Source organism: Loxodonta africana, chromosome 7, assembly GCF_030014295.1.
Source record: "Loxodonta africana isolate mLoxAfr1 chromosome 7, mLoxAfr1.hap2, whole genome shotgun sequence".
In the NCBI taxonomy this organism is placed as follows: Eukaryota; Metazoa; Chordata; class Mammalia; order Proboscidea; family Elephantidae; genus Loxodonta; species Loxodonta africana.
Window position 1 is genome coordinate 13,794,573 of NC_087348.1, and position 20,159 is coordinate 13,814,731.

Sequence of the window (20,159 nt, forward strand, 5' to 3'; positions counted from 1 at the left end):
AAACCTTTCTCTGGTTATGTATTCAGGACTTAGTAGCTGTTTGTATTGATTTGTACAGGCTCTTTATATATTATGGCCATTAATCTTTCATCATTTTTTGCAGATATTTTCCCTAGGTTGCTGTCTGACCTTTAAGTTTTGTTCACATTGTTTACCGAGCGTCAAAACTTTAGGTAGCCAAGTCTCGTGATCTTTTCTTTTGTGGTTTTTCCCGTAGCGTTAGGGTTAGAAGGTCCTCCCCCACACAGAGGTTTGATAAATAGTCTCATTGACTTTATTCAAGTCTTTCTGTGATTCCCCCCCCCCACCCTTTTAGCCCTTTAATCCACCCAGAATTAATTGTGCTGTGTGGTATGGAGAGTCTTAGTCATCTTGGTGCCTGGTGTACGATATGTATTCAATATATTTTATTTTACCAGGGACATTTTGGTAACCTTGGCTTAGACTGGGGTGGGGGGGTGGAGGGTAAACGGGTGGAATTAAATAGTGGATAAAACATTACTTTTTTAAAAAGCCATATGCTTTTCCATTTTGATGTTTATGGAAGGGTTTTAATGGCATAAGAAAACAATTATTATATAATGTTAAGCTTTCAAGGAAAGCTACAAAATGGCACCACCAATGTAATATCAACTGTGTTTAAAAATGCAATGAAAACGTTGGAAAAAATATTCCAAAATGCTAATAGGAAGAGTGACAACAGACTCAAACATACTGATGATCGTGAAGATGGTACAGGACCAGGCAACGTTTCGTTCTGTTATACATAAGGTCGCGTAAGGCACACACACACACACACGACATGTATGCATTCAGAACTATGTGTATCATCGTAATACACTCAAAGAACTACCAAAATAAATTAAACATTTTCAAAAAGGCAACATTCCCTTGCCCCCAGGACTCCCACTCTCCCGATGTAACCACAGCTACAAGCTTGGTCTAAATCTTTATTTGTTTATGTTACAAAATAGGATCGTGTTATACTTATAAGCATATAATTACCTCTTTTTTCACTTCCCAAGAAATTATGAATGACTCTCCATGTCACTATACGCAGGTCCTTAAAATTTTTTATTTTGGTAAGATATATAAAACATTTGCCATTTTAACCATTTTTAAGTGCACGATTCAATGACATTAATTACATTCACCATGTCGTGCAACCATCATCACTCCCAACACCCCAAACAGAAACTCCGTACCCCTTAAACAGTAACTCCCCCTTCCCTCTTTCTCCCATTCCCTGGTAACCACTAATGTATCTGCCTACTCTAGATACTTCATAGAAGTGGGATCCTATAGTGTCTGTCCTTTTCTGTCTGACCTGTTTCACTCAGCATAATGTTTTCAAGGCTCACCCATATCGTGGCTTGTATCAGGGCTACATTTCTGACTAAATAACACTCCATGATATGTAGGTACCACATTTTGTTTATTCATTCATCTGTTGGTGGCCACCGGGTTTTTTTTCCTCCTTTTCCCTATTGTGAATGATGCTGCAGTGAACACTGATGTATCAGTCTATGTAGATTTCTGTCACTGTCTGTTGCCTGCACAGTCGTTGTCCATGATATGAATGTGCCATGGCTTATTTAGATGTTCTTTTATTCATCAACGTTTAGTCGACTACCTCTGTTACAAAGAGAGCACAGCAAACATCCTGGCACAAATGTCTTTGGGCAGATGCGTTCTTGTACCTTGCAGGATCAATTTCTAGATGTGGTGTTGCTGGGTTTGTTTGAGCATTTAAAACTTTGAAAGGTAATGCCTAAGTGGTTCTGCAAGAAAGTCGAACCAATTAACCTATTACTGTCAAGGTAGAAAAGTACCGATTACCCCCCTCCACCTCCTCAATTCTGAATGCTACTGATAGTTTTAACTTTTATTAATATGATCATTGTGAGGATGGTGAACTACAGGGCAATGTTTCATTCTATTATACATAAGGTTGCCGGGAGCCAGACCTGACTCGACTGCAACAAACAACGACAATAGAATAGGTATAAATCTCTAATTATGTTTTTCGAGGAGCCCTGGTGGTGCAGTGCTTACATGCTCAGCTGCTAACCGAAAGATCAGTGGTTCAAACCCACCAGCTGCTCCATGGGAAAAAGATGTGGCAGTCTGCTTCCATAAAGACTTACAACCTTGGAAACTTTGTGGGGCAGCTCTATCTTGTCCTATACGGTTGCTGTGAGTCAGAATCAACGAGACAGCAATGGGTTTGGTTTTGGAATTATGTTTTTTCTTTTTCTGATTATCAGGGAGGTTGAACATTTTTAAAATATGTTTTGTGGACATTTGTATTTCTTCATTGGTAAATGGACAGTAATTCTTTGTCTCTTATATGTGTTGCAAATCTTTTCTCCCAGCCTGTCATTTGTTTGTGAGTATTTATTTTTACGGTGTCTTTCCCTGTTCATAAGCTTTCAATTTTTATGTAGTCCAATTTTTTTTTCTTTCTTTTTGTGGCTTTTGATTTGTATTCGTGCTTAGAAAGACTTTCTCCACAATGAAGTTATACAAATAGTTTTCTAAATGTCCTTCTAGTATTTTTGCTGTTTTATTTTATTACACTGAAATCTTTAATCCACCTGTATTATTTTTTAGTCTGGGGTGCGATATGACTTATTTTTAATTATTTAAAATCATTTTTACATTTTTTATTTTAAATTTATTAAAAAAAAATTTTTTTGTCCAAACAAAGAGCAGTTGCTTTAATACTACTTTTTGGAAATGCCACATGTTCCTTCGTTGATTAGAAATAACCAGCCAGACACAAATCGAGTTTTCTTATACCCCTGCTCCTCTTTCCTGGTTCTCTCTTCTCTTTCAGGAATTAATCTATCTATAGGGTCGCTATGAGTTGGAATTGACTTGACGGCAGCAGGTTTGGTTTTGGTTTATTCTTAAAATGGTATGCCTAGTTTTAATTTCTGTAAACCTGTAAATTTAACTATCCTCTTGAACGTGGGAAGACATTATTCTTCTTTCTCAAACACTTATTTGTTATCTTCTTCCAGTTAGACTGAATTTGTCGAATACCCTCACCAATCTTCCAAAACTCCCACCATATTTAAATTTCAATGAATTTATGAATTGATTTGTAAGTAGAAGCAACATACTGACAATATTGAGCGTTTCTACCAAGGACTAAATAAAATTTAAAATTGTATTTTGGACTAAAGAAAAAAAAAAAGTTGCTCTGGGCCTCCATTTCCCCATTAGTAGAAAGAGGAAGTTGGATTAGATGTGACGTTCCCTTCAGGCTCTATTGAAAATACAACAACAATAATAGTCACTATAGGCCCTCAGGGGAGCCCTGGTGGTGCAGCGATTAAGCACTTGGCTGCTAGTACCAAACCAAATCTGTGGCCCTCGAGTTGATTCCGGCTCATAGCGACCCTATAGGACAGAGTAAAACTGCCCCTTAGGGCTTCCAAGGAGCACCTGGTGGATTCAAACTGCTGACGTTTTGGTTAGCAGCTGTTAACTACTATGCCACCAGTGTTTCCTCCATAAAGATTACAGCCTTGGAAAGCCTAGGGGACAGTTCTACTCTGTCCTATAGGGTCGCTATGAATCGGAATCGACTTGATGGCAATGGGGTGTAGAGCCTAAGGCAGGTCACCAGGACACAAAGCTATGTAAGACATAGCCTCAATTCTTTAGGAGCTTTCCATCTAAAGGAAAGATTCAGCATATAAAAAGTAACTGTGGCCAAAATGCCCAGTTAATGTGTTCCAGATTGACGGGCAATAGAAGATAAAAGAAGAATGGCGGGGAGGCACAGCTGTCAACAACGTCGCTGTGAATGCAAATATTTTCATGCTATTTTTCATGAAATTTCAGGTGAAAAACATGAACAGCGGTGCCTGTACTTAACTTCCTAGAGCCTCCCCCCACCTACCGCCTGAGCACCCTTTTAGGTGCCTTTCTGTTTTTAGTAACCAGCTAGTTAGGAACTGATTGTTTGCCTCCCGCACGCTAATGTCGTGCCCAGGTTTAGACACTCACATCTTCTTCAGGTCAGATGGGACCTTAGAGACCAAACTCTTAATGGTGTAGACCAGGAAGATGAGGCCAAGACAGGGAAAGGGACTTGTCCAAGGCCACACAGCAAATTAGAGCCAGGAGGAGAACTCCCACAGGCTCTGTGGGTGCCTCGTGATTTTTCCTATTTCCCTCCGGGCTTCTGGTGTTTGAGGGTGCAATGAGCCAAGGGAAGAACTCTCCTGAAGTGGGTGTTACCACCACCCTGCTGCCCACGCCCAACTTCAGGCTGGGTCGCCTATGGGTCTCGGACCATCTGGATATGTGAGCAGTGGGAGGCAAAAAAGGGGGACTGCCGTCCATGGGGCAAACTGACACCACAACCTGCTGGTTTGGGCCACTTGGAAAGCCCGGACTTTTCTCTAGAAAAGTCTTCGTGGTGCATTGTACCTATAATCTGGGGCCCTGGCTTCTGATCTCAGATCAGGTTCTGAGCCAAGAAGTCTCTCTTCTCTGGGCCTACAGAAACAGTGGACCAGAGGGGGTTGTTTCTCAGTTCCCCCTACCAGGAGGCACCAGAACTGGCTTTTCTGTGTTCTTTGGCATTTCTACCTTGGGTAGGTTGGGTCCGCGGCTCTGTGTGTCCAGTTTGCTGGCCTAGGTGTGACCACATTCAGAATGAATGTGTTGGGGGTGACAGTGGGCAGTAGTGACCAAATTGTGCCCCAATGTAGTGGCTGAAGTTCTGAGAGGAATGGGTGTAACAACCTCATGCTCACACGCACTGTGCCGCCATTTTGATTTGACCAAGAGGCCCACTAACCTCCCAGAACCAAGTTCCCTAAGACCTGATCTCTGATTCCTACGCAGGGCGAAACAACTCGTGGTCAATCCGTGTACCCTTGTGTTCCAGGCAAAGGCCCACAGAAAGCTTGAAAATCCCTGAGCCACGCAGCCTAACTTGAGAAGCCTCCCTGCTAATGTCTCCATCTGGCAGATGGAAAACGTACAGAGAAGGAGAGTTGGGACCTAATTATTCCCAACACTGTGTGGACTGTCCTTGCCCTCTAAAGGCAGGAAACTGAGGCCCTGCACAGTGACTGTTACTGCTTTCCACTGGGACTGCCCCGGGGGAGGCCCCGCTTCTTCCCAGAAGCCTGCGAGGTGGATGGGTGGATGCAGTGGGTAATCTGGCCCTGTTCCTGTTGCCAGGAACTATGCATTCCACACCCTAGTCCTTCCTCCTTCTTGCCCTTTGAAAAATGTCTTCTTTCTAGAAATGAAGTCCTGAACCTTGAAAGCATTATGCTCAGTGGAGTAAGTCAACCACAAGGACAGATATTGTATGACCCCACTTATATGAAATGGAGCCGTGGTGGCACAGTGATTAAAAGCTACAGCTGCTAACCAAAAGTTTGGCAGTTCAAATCCACCAGGTGCTCCTTGGGAACCCTATTGGGCAGTTCTACTCTGTCCTATAGGGTCACTATGAGTCGGAAATGACTCGACGCAACAGGCTTTTTTTTTTTTTTTTAACCTATATGAAATAACAAGAATTGGCAAATAGTGAGAGACTGACTTGATTTGTAAACTTTCACTTAAAACCAATAATAATAATAATAAAAAAAAAAGTATTGGCAAATATATAGAGATCCAGGTTTTACTAGTGGTTACCAAGAGTCACCATTTAGAAAGTAGAGAGTTTCTGTGAATAGTGATGGGGAATTTGGTTAACGATTGTTTGTGATATTTGCAGGATATGATTAATGTAATTGCTATCACTAAATTGCACATCCGAAAAATGTTGAATAGGCAAATGCTATGTTATATTTTTATAGCAAGAAAAAAATTGACCTCTTTCTCACACTATGGCACGTATGAACCTTGAAACCATTATGCTGAGTGAAATAAATCAAACACAAAAGGAAGAATATTGTATGGTCCCACTTACGTGAAATATCCAGACTAGGCAAATGCAGAAAGGCCGAAGTTTACCCGTGGTTACTCGGGGCGGGAGGGAGGGGGCCATGAGGACTCTTTGATTAAGGGGCACTGAGTTCCTGTTCAGGGTGATGCAAAATTTTAGAAATGGATAGCGGTGACATTTGCACAACATGACGAATGTAATAAATGTCACTGAATTGCACACGTAAAAATGGTCGGAATGGTAAATGTTTTGTTATGTATATTTCACCATAATAAAAAATTAAAGAAAGAAAACAACAACAACAACAAAAAACCAGCCTCTTTCTTCAGGACGCAGATGTACCTCCCGCCTCTGAGAAGCCTCGGTTCATGGGCTGAGATGCTTGTTTCCAAAGCAGTGTGGCTTGCTCATTCCCTCACCCCTTCATTTTGTAAGCACGTACTAAGCATCTGGCCTGTGCTAGGTACCCTGAATGCAAAGATGGATAGAAAAAAAAAAACAGTCGCTGTCAAGTGGACTCTGACTCATGCTGACCCCACGTGTATTAGCGTAGAACTGTGCTCCGTAGGGTGTTCAACGGCTGATTTTTCAGAAGTAGATCCCCAGGCCTTTCTTCCGAGGCTCCCCTGGGTAGACTCGAAACTCCAACCTTCAGTTAGTGGCCAAGCACATTGAATGCTTTAATTGTGTGCCCCAGCCAAGGATAGATGAATAGAAGAATCAAATTCCATGTTTCCAATTCTGCCTGGCTGGTTGGCTTTCCCATGGTGTGCATATGTTGGGGGGAAGCATTCAATACGTACCCCCCAGGCTGCTGGGGCATGCCCAAATGTTCCCCAGAGAGGATCACGATCCCATGCAGAGGCCTTGACACCACGGGGGTGGTGCTGGAGACCAGCAGGGATCTCATGACCTGCCGCCTTGAGCTCAGACCGTATGACATGGCATTTGCTGAAGGAGCCTCCTGGTTCTCACCTCGGGTGGGCGTCTCTCCACCCCCCGAGCCACCAGCGGCTCTGCAGGAAGTGGTTCTCTCTGTTTCTCCCCCCTCAGTCACACACACTGAGAGACCAGCTGGGGATCCAGTGTCTTAGAACTTCAGCTTTGGGGGCTGAGAGACTGCTCTCAGTGGGCAGGTACCAAGGTCTGGCTGCAGAGAAGGCCCTGGCAGGCCCAGGCCCTCGGGGACGCCTTTGGAGTATTAAATTTGTTTTTCTAAAATGGGTGTGCCTTTTTTGTTTTATTTACTAAGAATATTGATATAGGCTAGTGATAAAATTAAATAGCCCTGGTGGCACAATGGTTAAGCACTTGGGTGCTAACCAAAAGGTCAGCAGTTTGAACCCTGGATTCTCTGAGGGAGAAGAGACCTGGCGATCTGCTTCAGTAAAGATTACAGCTTTGGAAACCCTATGGAGCTGTCTACTCTGTCCTATAGGGTCACTGTGAGTCAGAATTGACTCGATGGCAATGGGCTTGGGTTTGGTTTTTAGTGATAAAATCATTCATGTTGCTATTGTTAGTTACAGTCGATTTGAGTCCGACTCATGACGACCTCACATGTGCAGAGTAGAACTGCTTCAGAGAGTTTTCAAGACAGTGACTTTTCAGAAGCAGATAGCCAAGCCTGTCTTCTAAGGCGCCTCTGCGTAGGTTTGAACTGCCAACCTTTTGGCTAGCAGTCAAGTGCTCACCTAGAATTTTGAAAAGAATAAGAAAGTTAACTCTGGGGTCACTAACTAGAGTCCACCAGCATTAGTGATTTCAATATACATCTTTCCAGACCCTTTGCTATCACACGCACTTTTTAAGAAAAAACAAGACTGAGCTCATACAATACATAGTTTTATGCTTAGTGTAACGGACGTGTTCTGGATTGGGCAATGCTGGTTCACATTTGTTTTAAAGGAAGGTGTGATTTATTAGTCCCATTCTCCTGTTCCTGGACACTCAGAGCGTTTCCGATATTCTCCTCTGATCAGCGATGCCCTGATGAACGTCCCTGTTGGTCACTGGGAACACACCCTCAATGCCTGCTTTGGAATAAATCTCTAGACATGGGGTGTCAGGTCACAGTGATGTGCATTTAAAAGGCAAAGGGTTTCCGTGTTTTAACCAGGATCTGCTTTAGGCTGGGGGGAAAGTAAAAAATAACTCCTTGGTATCCTCACCAGACCCAGTTGTTATTAGTTGCTGTCGAGGCAATCACTGCTCATAGTGACCCCATGTGTGCGGAGTAGAACTGCCCCATAGGGTTTTCAAGGCTATGACCTTTTGGAAACAGATGGTCAGGCCTATCCCCAAGCTGCCAGCCTTTTGGCTAGTAGTTGAGCACTTAACCATTTGCACCACGCGGGGACTTCCCTAGGCCCCAGTAGAACCTCCTAATCCCTTCCGTGTCCCCAGTCCCAGTCTCCCGGTTGCTGGCTGACTTGGTTTCCCCTGTGGTCCGAGCCTCGCTGGCTGTGCGTACTCTGTCCAGCGTGGTCACGGCCATTGCTGTGTGCTCCTGTGATGCTCCTGAAGCAGCAAGCAGTGATGGGAGAAACCCAGCAAGCGCTGAGCTTGGTATGGGACTCTGGTTCTCATCCCTCCTGTGCCAATGGCTTTGGGCCATAGCCTTGCTCTCCTTGCCTGTGCAACAAGGGTGCACAGACCTTGCTCAGGGCCCAGGTGAGGGTTACACTGGGACCAAACAGGTGTGAGGGAGGCAGGTGACCAAGGTGGCAAGTGGCATCTTGGAGGCTAGGTGAGAGGAGTGTGGAGAGTCATTGGAGCCGAGGGGTTCCCTGCTCCTACCCCTTGAGGGGGCACAGAGACCTGCTGGAGACACACAGGGTACCTGTGTTCCTGCCTGAGTTAGGGGCCAGGAAGAAGGGGAAGAACTTTGCTGTGAGGCTCCCGCCTCAGAGGAGGTTACTGATCCCAGTCTCATTCTTCGACAACTTACTGAGTGCCCACTAGGCATGGTCTTGGTGTTGGGGATACAGCAGTGAAAAAACATAACAAAATATCTCTGCCCCCATGCTTCTTACATTCTCATTTGGGGAGATAGTAAACAAAATAAATAAGTAAAAATATATTGGGTGTCAGATGATGATAAACACTTGAAGGGAACTCAGCCCAGAGGGGAATTGAGCATGTTGGGTGAGAGAAGGGGTGGCAGTTTCAAACAGGGTTGTCAGGGAAGGAGCACCTGAAGGCGAGGGAGGGAGCACTGTGGGTATGTGGCAGAAGAGCACTCCAAGAGGTGCAAAGGCCCTGGGGCAGGACGTGTTTGATGGCTCTGGAGCAGAGCGAGGGAAGGGAGCAGAGCGAGGCAAGGGAGCAGGCCTTTAGTGAAGGATAACAACGCAGTGCTTGGAATACACGGAAGGGAACAGGGAGACCCATCAGGAGGCTGTGGCAATAGGCTAGGTGAGCGGTGGTGGCAGACTGGACCAGGGTGGTAGAAGCAGAGGTGGGAGAAGTGGTTGGAACCTGGCCACCATTTGAAGGTGGAGCCAATGATTTCTTGATGGACTGTGTGTGGGTTGTGAGAGAAGTCAGGGTGGCGGTGTGGTTTTGGGCCAGAGCACCTAGAGGATAGGGGAGCCTCGTGCTGAGACAGGAAAGGTCGTGAGGAAAGTCAAGAGTTTGGTTTTAGCCGTGGGACATTTGAGATGCTATCAGGCTTCCAGAAGGAGGCATTGAGTGGGCAGTGGGAGATGCAAGTCTGGGGCTCAAAGGAGGAGTTCTGGGCGGGCGTGGGCAGCGCGGAGTGGCAGTTTGTTACCACGGTCAGGAGAGTCACTCCTCTGCCCCTCTCTGCCTCTCAAAGCCAGACTTTTCTACCCTAGAGCTCACCTTCTTTGCCTGTCAGCCATTCCTCTCCCCAGCCCCTCTCTAGTTTTTTTTTTTTGTTGTTGTCTATGTGGGTTGGGGAGGAGTGCTATTTTGGGCTCCCTCCACCCCCATCTGAGCTAGGGAGAGAGCAGCTGAGGCCGCCAGCACCAGCCCCAGCTCCCTTGAAACTAGGTCACTCCAGTTGCCACACTCCAAAGCCTGAGGCTTCCACGCTGGCTCAGCCACATCTGTCATTGACCCCAGACTGGCTCATCCTGCTCTGGCGGGCTGCCATCTGCCCCTATGCTCTCATTGTCCCAGTGTTCGTCTGTTGGAGCTCAGTGTGAGAAATGGCTGACTCCTTTGATGGCTTCAAGCACAGGTCATGAAACGGGCCTGGCTGTGTTCATGAGCTGCAGGTCCCCGGGCGCACAGCTCCCCAGGCTGATTGGGTCCTGGCCACCACGATCCCTAGGAAATACAAACGGGTTTGCACAGCCCCTAAGCTCTCAATTCACGAGCAGGATTCAGACTCAGGCAAAAGTGCTTTGGCTGGTCCCTTGATCAAGAATACAGAGGGTAGGCTTTGAAAGCAGATGAGTAGACAGACACTGTTAATGATAAAACAACAACAACAAATTTTTATCGAGGAGTAATCCACAGACATGCTCACACATGCACATACACCCACCCAGCTCAAGGTATGGAACTTTTCCACCCCCGCTAAAAGCTGCCTTGTACACCTTCCCACCAACAGCCCCCTCCCCCAAGAGCTACTCTGACTTCTGTCACTAACAGTTACTTTCAACTCCCCCTTGAACTTCATGTAAATGAACACACAACACGTGATCTTTCGTGTCTGCCTTCTTTTGTTCATGACTATACCTGTGAAACTCATCCATGTTGTTGAGTGTAGTTGTTTGCTCTCTGTTTTACCGCTGGGTAGTATTCCATCGTGCGAATGCCGCATTTTGTTTATGGTCATGATTTTTTAATTTTATTTTTTATTGTACTTAAGATGAAGGTTTACAGGGCAAATTAGTTTCTCATTAAACAATAAGTACACATCTTTTTGTGACATTGGTTGCCAAACCCATGACATGTCAACTCTCTTCTCAACCTTGAGTTCCCTATTAACAGGTTTCCTGTCTCCTCCTGCGTTCTCATCCTTGTCCTTGGGCTGGTGTGCCCATTTAGTCTCGTTTTGTTTTATGGGCCTGTCCAATCTTTGGCTGAAGCGTGAACCTCAGGAGTGAATTCAGTACTGAGTTAAAAGGATGTCCAGGGCCCATACTCTTGGGGTTTCTCCAGTCTCTGTCAGGCCAGTAAGTTTGGTCTTTTTTTGTAAGTTAGAATTTTGTTCTACATTTTTCTCAAGCTCTGTCTGGGACCCACTATCGTGATCCCTGCAGAGCAGTCGCTGATGGTAGTTGGGCACCATCTAGTTGTGCTGGACCCAGTCTGGTGAAGGCTGTGGTAGTTGTGGTCGATTAGTCATTTGGACTTATCTTTCCCTTGTGTCTTTGGTTTTCTTCATTCTCTCTTGCTGCAGACAGGGTGACACCAGTGGAGTATCTTAGACGGCCGCTTACAAGCTTTTAAGACCCCAGATACTACTCATACGGTAACATGAAGGCCTAGATGGTGTGTCTTTTCTCCCACTGTGTCCACAGAGTTGGTACAGAGTTTGGAAATGAATGAAGGCATCATTGTCCTTTCCTTTAGTGGACATTAGCAAGGGCTGGATTCTAGCCCTCTACTGCCTCTCCATCATGGTGGGATTATCTACCCAAGACTGAGTAGTTGCTGATGAAAATCTCTGGGGAGCACCAGGGAGCCTGCAGTCCTCACCCCCCGCCCCCCTGCTCTGTTGAGGGCACACTTCCCCTCGCCCCCATCAGGCCCATGGCAGGCCACAGATCCTGGTCCTGGAGTTCACTGAGCCTCTGAAGCGATAACTCCATCTCCTCCTTGGGGGAGTGGGTGGGGACACTCCTACACTGAGCAGCAGAGGAAATGAATGCTGCTGGGTGAATCATCCAGGCCAAGGAGAGGACACTGTCTTAGAGCATCACTGTGTGCTTGCAGGCACATCGCCACCCTCTCTGGGCCCTGCTTCTCTCAGCGACACAGAAAATCTGGCTTTGTCTCGTTTGGATCTCTCAGGGCTTTTTCTCCCTGTTGCTCAGGGAGTCTGTGGATGTGCTGTGGACAAAAGCATGGGACATGGGAGCGGGGGGGCATTTCAGAATGTCCCTCCTCTGTTGGCTGAAACTGCCACCTGGACTCACTGCTCTCCAGGCAGAAAGCTGCTGCTCAGCCCGGGGTGTTGGCAGTAAGGCCACTCCCCCAGCTCTGTACTGGCCCTGGTCTTTGATGGTGAAATGTGAAATCAGGAAGCGGCTAGCTCTTGAGTGAAGTTGTATCGAAATGAATCCATCAAGGCAAATGGGATCTTGATTTTTTTCTGATCCGTGGTTGCTATTTCCTGAGTGGAAACGTGAAAGGTGACAGGGTACTTTCAATAGAAAATGAACAGAACGGATGATGGGGTAAACATTGTTTAAATGGGAATGCTAAAACCGGGCCCTTTGTGGGGAGAAGGGCCCCCCCATGCCTTCATACTGCAAGGCTGGGTCACAACAGTCTCTACACTCATCTGGGTGAACCTAATGAGAAGAGGTAGAATTTCTAGATTTTTTTGTCTACACTGTACCAAATGTATGACTCCATTTCTGCAGCCCTAGCAGACATCACTAATCAATTACAGTATTCATTTCTGCGGAGTTCAGATGCAGCTCAGATTCTTTCTCAACATGCTATCAGATCTGGGATATGAATTGAGGCCTGCTTTTTCACTCTGGCCTGCACAGTTTGTATGTGTTTGGCTAAGTTTTTTAGCTTTTACCCGGGCCTTAAGGAGCCTGGGTGGTGCAGGTAGTTTGCAATTGGCTGCTAACCTAGAGGTTGGTGGTTCAAATCCACCCAACAGCTCTGCGAAAGAAAGTGCTGGTGAAGTGCTTCTGTAAAGAAAACCCTATGGGGCAGTTCTACTCTGTAACACGTGGGGCCACCATGAGTCAGGGACAGACTTGACAGCAACAGGGTTTTTTTAGTTTTTGTTTGTTTCATTTAGCTCAATTTAATCTAGATTAAGCTGAATTAAGTAGAATTTGAGAGCTCAAGAAAGGGTCACTCAATGCCTCCTAAAATGCACTGTTAGAGAGTCATCCTTTGGAAAACCAAACCTGGTGCCATTGAGTTAATTCTGACTCATAGCAACATTATAGGACAGAGTAGAACTGCCCCATAGGGTTTCCAAGGAGCGCCTGGTGGATTTGAACTGCCGACCTTTTGGTTAGCAGCCGTAACTCTTAACCACTACACCACCAGGATTTCCTCATCCTTTGGAGTACTGTTTTAAAGGTAGGAAATGGGAAGATCTTTCTGAATAGCACTTTAGTGTGAATTACATGGTCCAAGGCAGGGTCTTGGGAACTTTAGGGTGGGAGAAAAGGAGAGATAGAGGGGTTGACCGTTGTGGCTGATTTCCTCATTTGGGCTAAGGCCAGTCCTGGATTCAAAAAAAGCAACAACAATCCAACAGCAACAACATCTCTCGCGTCTTTATGGCACTTTACACCTTACAAAGTACTCTCCTAAAGGTTAACGTCCTTAGTCTTCCTACCCCGAGAAGTATCATTAACCTCATTTTAAAGATGAGGAAGCAGACACACAGAAGTTAAGCAATGCAGCAATGCCCCACAAATGGGCAAAATCATCCTGCGAAGTTCGCCAAGTTCACGGCCAAGTGAAGGGTGAGCATTGATTCTCAGCTCTAGAATGCCTTTTCTACTTATTATCTGACCACACCGTCAGCTGATCATTACCTGCTGGCCCATCTGACTGTGCTGCAGAGCTCAGCACGTTAACAGCACATGTAAAATGGAGATGTAACAGCTGTCTTTCTCAGTGGTTCCACAGGCCTCAACCCCATCTCCGCAACTGGAGGAGAAGCTCCGGTGGCTAATGACAACTCTTAACAAGGACTTGACCTTGTATAGGGGGTTACCAAATGAATGGACTTTGAACGAATGGTGGGCAGGAGGCCTGATGTTGCCATTGTTGTGTGCAGCCGGGTCAATTCCTACATGGCAGAGTAGAACTGTCTCATAGTATTTCCTAGGCTGTAATCTGTACGGGTTTAGGAGCCCTGGTAGTGCAATGGCTCAGGCTTGACTTCTAGTGGAAAGATAGATGGTTGGATACTCAGATGCTCCGAAAGAGAAACACCTGCTCTTGTAAGGATTACAGTCTAGAAAACCTATGGGACAGTTCTGCTCTGTCACATGGGATCACTGTGAGTTGAAAATTGACTTGATGTCACCTCACAACAGCAATCTTTACGGGAGCGGATCCCCAGGTCTTTTCTCCTGCAGGCTGGTGATAGTTTGAACCACTGACCTTTTCTTTTTTTTGAACATTTTATTGTGCTTTAGGTGAAAGTTTACATAACAAATTTGTTTCCTGGTCAGTTTTTACACAAATTGTTCTGTGATGTTGGTTGCAATCCCTGCAGTGTGTCTGTACTCTCTCCATTTCCTCCCTGTGTTCCCCATTATCTTTAGTTTGGTTTCCTTGTCTCTCGCTGCCTTCTCATCTTTGGTTTTGGGTAAATTTAGCCTCATAAATTTTGGTCTCATATAGTTAATTGTTCTAAGAAGGACATTCTTCACAGGTGTTATTGTGTATTTTATAGCCCCATCTATTATCTGGCTTAAAGGTGGCCTATGACAGTGTCTTCAGTTTCAGGTTAGAAGGTTTCATAGGGCAATAGTCTCGGGGGTGCCTCCAGTCTCTTTCAGACCAGTAAATTTGGTCTTTTTTTTTATTTTGGGGGGTTTGAATTTCGTTGTGCATTTTTTACCCATTCCAACCTGAGACCTTCTATCGCGATCCCGGTCAGAGTGGTCAGTAGTGGTAGCGGAGCTCCATCTAGTTTTTCTGGCCTCAGACTAGAGGAGGCTGTGGTTCATGTGGGCCATTAGTCCTGTGGACTAATTGTTTCCTTGAGTCTTTGGTTTCCTTCACTCTCCTTTGCTCCAGATGGGAAGAGACCAATAGTTAGTTGTTGCTTAGACGGCCGCTTGCAAGCTTTTTATTTATTTATTTATTTATTTTAATTTTTATTGGGCTTTAAGTGAAAGTTTACAAATCAAGTTAGTAAACCATGGACCTTTTGGTTAACAACCAAGTGCTCAACTCTCCACCAGGGTTTCTTCTTGGAGGCCTGATACCACTTGATATTTCAAGCTAAGTTCCAATCACCCGGGCGTGTGCTGCTTCTTGGGGCCACAGCAAAGAGTAGGCTTGACCCCTCCACCTTGGCGTGACATCATCCCTCCCAGCAGCTCTGCTCACTGTTGGAAGCAAGGAAACAGGAAATGAAATTGACAAGTACTGGCCAACCTGGTTCCCCTTTAGGTGTAAATGAAAGGGGCTGAGCCCCAGAGGGTCGTGAGTCACAATGTGTCATCAAGATGTTTTTGGTTGCATCTTTCCGTTTCATGAGGCACTATTTCTCTGGGCTGACAACCTGGAGCGCCAAATGACTGTGTCCCAAAGAGAATGGCACTATCGGTGTCTGGTAAAGTACCTGGGAGTTTTCTTTGTTCCAAGAGAGCTTCGTGGCTGAGCTGTGGGGCCTGACAGTGATGTTATGGTCTCATACAGTAGCGTTCCTCAACCTCTCAGCCCTGACTAATACTTCTGCCCTTGAGCTGGTGTTTTTTTTTTTTTTTTTTTCCTAAAAAAAAAAAAAAAAAAGCGAAAAAGCCTTCTGTGGTTGCAACCAAGATATAATGACAGACTTTGAGCCCCGAGAGTCTCACCCAGCCCACTCCGGCACGTTTCGGGGTTGCTATGAAACTCCAGTGAGCTGCCTGGCGTCATAAGAGAACCAAGCGAGTGGGGGTAAGAAATTCAGATCAGCATGAGTTCTGTTTCTCGAGGGTTGTATAAACAGGCACTCGCCGGAAGCTGCTCAGTGGGAACCTGGTGGTGCTTTGTGAGGGCGCTATCTTGGCTGGGAATGATGGAGGTTTTTTCCATTTTCTCATTTTCCATTTTTCGAATACAGTTATGACCTGGGACTTTTTGCGTGTGGGGTCCTGGATGACTGTTTGTGATATTTGGGAGTTCTGGTGGGAGTTAGGGAGGGGCAGATAGGGCGAACCTGAAACCTGCCCCAACTTTGTGTTCCATTGTTCGTTACCAATGATCCACATCTTTTAATGTTTGTGCAAGAGCTGAACTGCCATGGCGTTTGGAGTCAGGTGGGCCCGGTCCTTCCTGGACAACGTGGCTGGACAAGTTCCTCAACCCTTCTGAGCCTCAGATCCTACCTCTTTAAAGTGAAGAGAATAATGGATTTGTGATGTAGGGTCTTTAGGAAAGAATCAGAGACAATGCGGAGGCAGGTCCTGGGACAAAATGGGCTAAACATGGTTGTTATTGTTGGTGCTTCTGCTCCCATCACCATGCTACAGGCAGATTTACTATGAAGCTAGAGAAGGAAAGCTTCAGGACCCCACACTTGCCAGGCCCTTACAAAGCTCTTGACCTGATTCTGGATTTGTAATGTTGTATTCTGTCTCTTCTTTTTTAATTTATTTTTTGTTTTTTAGAAGTCCCTGGGTGGTGTAAACTGGTAATGCACTTGGCTGCTAACTAAACAGTTGGACTTTCAAGTCCACCCAGAGGCTCTTGGCCTGGTGATTTACTTTGGAAAAACAGCCATTGAGAACCCCATGGAGCATACTTCTACTTTGACACACATGGACTCATCATGAGTCACAGTTAATGCGATGGCGACTGTTTTTTTTATTCTTTTTTTAAGCAAATCATATAAGCTTCAGGCCCAACAAAACTTGGATTTACCCTGATGATGCATTGTGAATCCTGTTGACTAAATATTGGCTTCCTATGTTGATAAAACCAAACCAAACCCATTGTTGTCAAATGGATTCCAACTCATGGTGACCCCATGTGTTACAGAGTAGAGCTGCACCATAGGATTTTCTTGGCTATGATCTTTATGGAAGGAGATCACTAGGCCTTTTTTCTATGGTGCCGCTGGGTGGGTTCGAACCACCAACCTTTCCATTAGTAGCCGAAAGCCAATCATTTGTGCCACTTACGGACCTCCTGTGTCAGTGGGGTTCAGCTATTGACATGTTTATTCATTTTGTTTCTGGTGTTGTTATTAGGTGTCATCGAGTTGATTCCAACACATAGTGACCCTATGTATAAGAGAACGAAACATTGCCTGTCCTGTGTTATCTTCATTATAGTAGGTATGTTTGAGCCCATCGTTGCAGCTGCTGTGTCAATCCATCTCATTAAGGGTCTTCCTCTTTTTTGCTGACCCTCTACTTTACCAAGTGTAATGTCCTTCTTCAGGGATTGGTCCCTCCTGATAGCATGTCCAAAGCGAGCAGGGTGAAGTCTTGCCATCCTCGCTTGTTTATAGGTGTTGTGAAAAATATTTACTCAATGCCCCAAATAAGAATCACACCCTTGGGTCCAACCAACCTGTGTAAATAATAACTACAGACAGTCCTTGCTAGAAAATAAAAGGTCCAACATGACAGTCTTTTGAATTCGTTTCAATGGTAGAGAGAGTGTGAAGGGCTTGGTGCTAGTCGAGAAGCTTTTCTAGCTAACTATGGCAGTTAACACATGCATCATCCAACACAAGATCTCACAGGGAGGTTTCAATGGACTGGATAATGAGCTGTGAGGTGGGCGGGGCGGGGCTGGGCAGGGCAGGCGTCAGTACAAATAGACCGAGTCCAGTGCTCCTTCAACTGACACCATGTTTCTTCTCCAAGAGGCTGCACAGGAAAGACCTCAGGGTGGATCTGTTGACAAGTATTTCCTCAATGAGGCATTGGTGGTTCAGTGGTAAAATTCTTGCCTTCCACGAGGGAGACTTGGGTTCAATTCCCAGCCATTGCACCTCACGTGCGGCCACCACCCATCTGTCAGTGGAAGCTTGTGTGTTGTTGTGATGCTGAACAGAGCTTTCAGACTAAGAATAGAATGAAAGGCCCAGCAAACTACTTCCAAAACTCATCCAGTGAAAACCCTATGGATTCTAACAGTCAGATCCCAACTAATCATGGTGATGGTGTAGAATGGGCAGTGCTTCATTTCATTGTGCATTGTGTCCTCACAAGTCAGGGGCTGACTCAAGGGCAGTTACGACAACAACATGTGCTCTTTGTGGAGAGTGACCCCACTTTAATTCTACCTACTGTGGGTCAATGAGAGCTAAAGTGAAGGGCAAGGGCTCTGTTTACTGAGCACCTTTTGTGTGCTGGGCTCTGTACAGAGGCACTCCTGAAGACTCTCCCAGGAAGAGAAGGCTGAGGCTCTTTCCTCTCCCCCTACTTTCTCCACGATTGTCAGGGTTCAACTTTAACCAGAGGAGGTTGGCAATGATTCAGACATGTGAAGAACTAAAACTCCCACTTGAGGGGTGACGACCCTTTGATTTCATGACTACATCTTTCCCGGTCGACTGTTGAATGAAATCTTTGGTAATGTGTGTGAACAATACCCATCCAACAGCTTAATGTAAGGTATTAGCTGCAGCTAGTCGACCTATGGAAGCCCTGGTGGTGTAATGGTTAAGAGCTACAGCTGTTAACCAAAAGGTCAGCAGTGTTTCTTGGAAACCCTATGGGGCAGTTCTCCTCTGTCCTGTAGGGTTGCTATGAGTCGGAATCAACACGGCAGCAGTGGGTTTTGTTTTGCTTTTTTTAGTCTACCTATGTATACCCTGGTGTCGTAGTGGTTAAGAGCTATGGCTGCTAACTGAAAGGTCAGCAGTTTGAATCCGCCAGGCGCTCCTTGGAAACTGTATGGGGCAGTTCTACTCTGTCCTATAGAGTCACTATGAGTCTGAATCAACTCGATGGCAATGGGTTTGGTTTAGTTTTGGTTGGTCTACCTATATATCTTCAATTGGCGCATATATCAGTGCCAGAGACCCAGGCTAGGAAGACTCCTAGAATGTCAGGACTAGAAGGGGTTTCTGAAAAAATCTATTCCAAGGGTTGAAAATTCAGATGCCTACAGAGGCTAGACAGGTGGCCATACCATGTATATCAGCCAACAGGGAGGGGCAGGGCTATGGCGTTCATACTCAAAACTTCAAAACACTGTGCTGACCAAACAAAACTTGTCATGCTGGGCAAATTTGGCCTGTATGCTATCAGTTTGCAACTTGAACATGGTCAAGCCCTTTTTTATACCACTAGGTGAACAGATATGCTGGGTGTCAAAGTCACTTGCCCAAGGTCAAGTTAGACCATGAATAAATTCATGAGTCTCCATGTTGTTTGTAGTTGTAAATTAAAAAACAAAAAGCCACCAAAACCCAAAAACTTCATTTGTGTATAATGTTTTATAGTTTGTGATGTGTGGTCACTTAAGTTCTTTTAGTGGGTCCTTGTTACAACCTAAGTGTGCCCAGGTGGTGCAGTGGTTAAAGTTCTCAGCTGCTAACCAAAAGGTCGGTGGTTTAAACCTACCAGCCACTCTTCGGGAGAAAGATGTGACAGCCTGCTTCCATAAAGATTACAGCCTTGGAGGCCCTATGGGGCAATTCTATTCTATCCTATAGGTCGCTATGAGTTGGAACCAACTCGACAGTGGTGGGTTTGGTTTAGGTTTTTTGCTTTATCCTCCCTTTAAATACGAGGAGATTGAGGTTCAGAGTTTAGCTCAACTTCAGATCACCTCTACTATCTAAAGATATAGCATGGTAAGATCAGTTCCCTGTTTATGATCTGTTTACCCGGGAAAGGCCTAATTTGTGCCAGTTGTCCGGCCATCGGGGCCCTGGTAGCACAGTTGTTAAGAGCTCAGCTGCTAACCAAAAGGTCGGCAATTCGAATTCACCAGCTGCTCCTTGGAAACTCTATGGGGCAGCTCTACTCTGCCCTATAGGGTTGCTATGAGTTGGAATCAACTCGATGGCAATGGGTTTGATTTGGTTTGGTCCCACAATCATTGTTAATAACTCCTTTTACTCCTAAAAGTCCTGGCTTGGGGAATAAGTCACAGGCCACACTAACCGTAAGGCCCTCGTGGGCTCTGGACGTGATGGTTTTCCCTTACCTTCTGAGGCAATACAGCTAGTACCAGTTACCAGTTGCCACTGAGTCAACTCCAACTCATGGTGACCCCATGTGTGTCAGAATAGAACTGTACTCCAAAGGGGTGGACTCAAACCTCCAACCTTTCAGTTAGCAGCCAAGCACATTAACTATTTGTACCACCTGGGGACTCCTGTGGCTAGTACGTGGCCTCGCAATTCTGACTCCTGATGTGGCACTCTTTC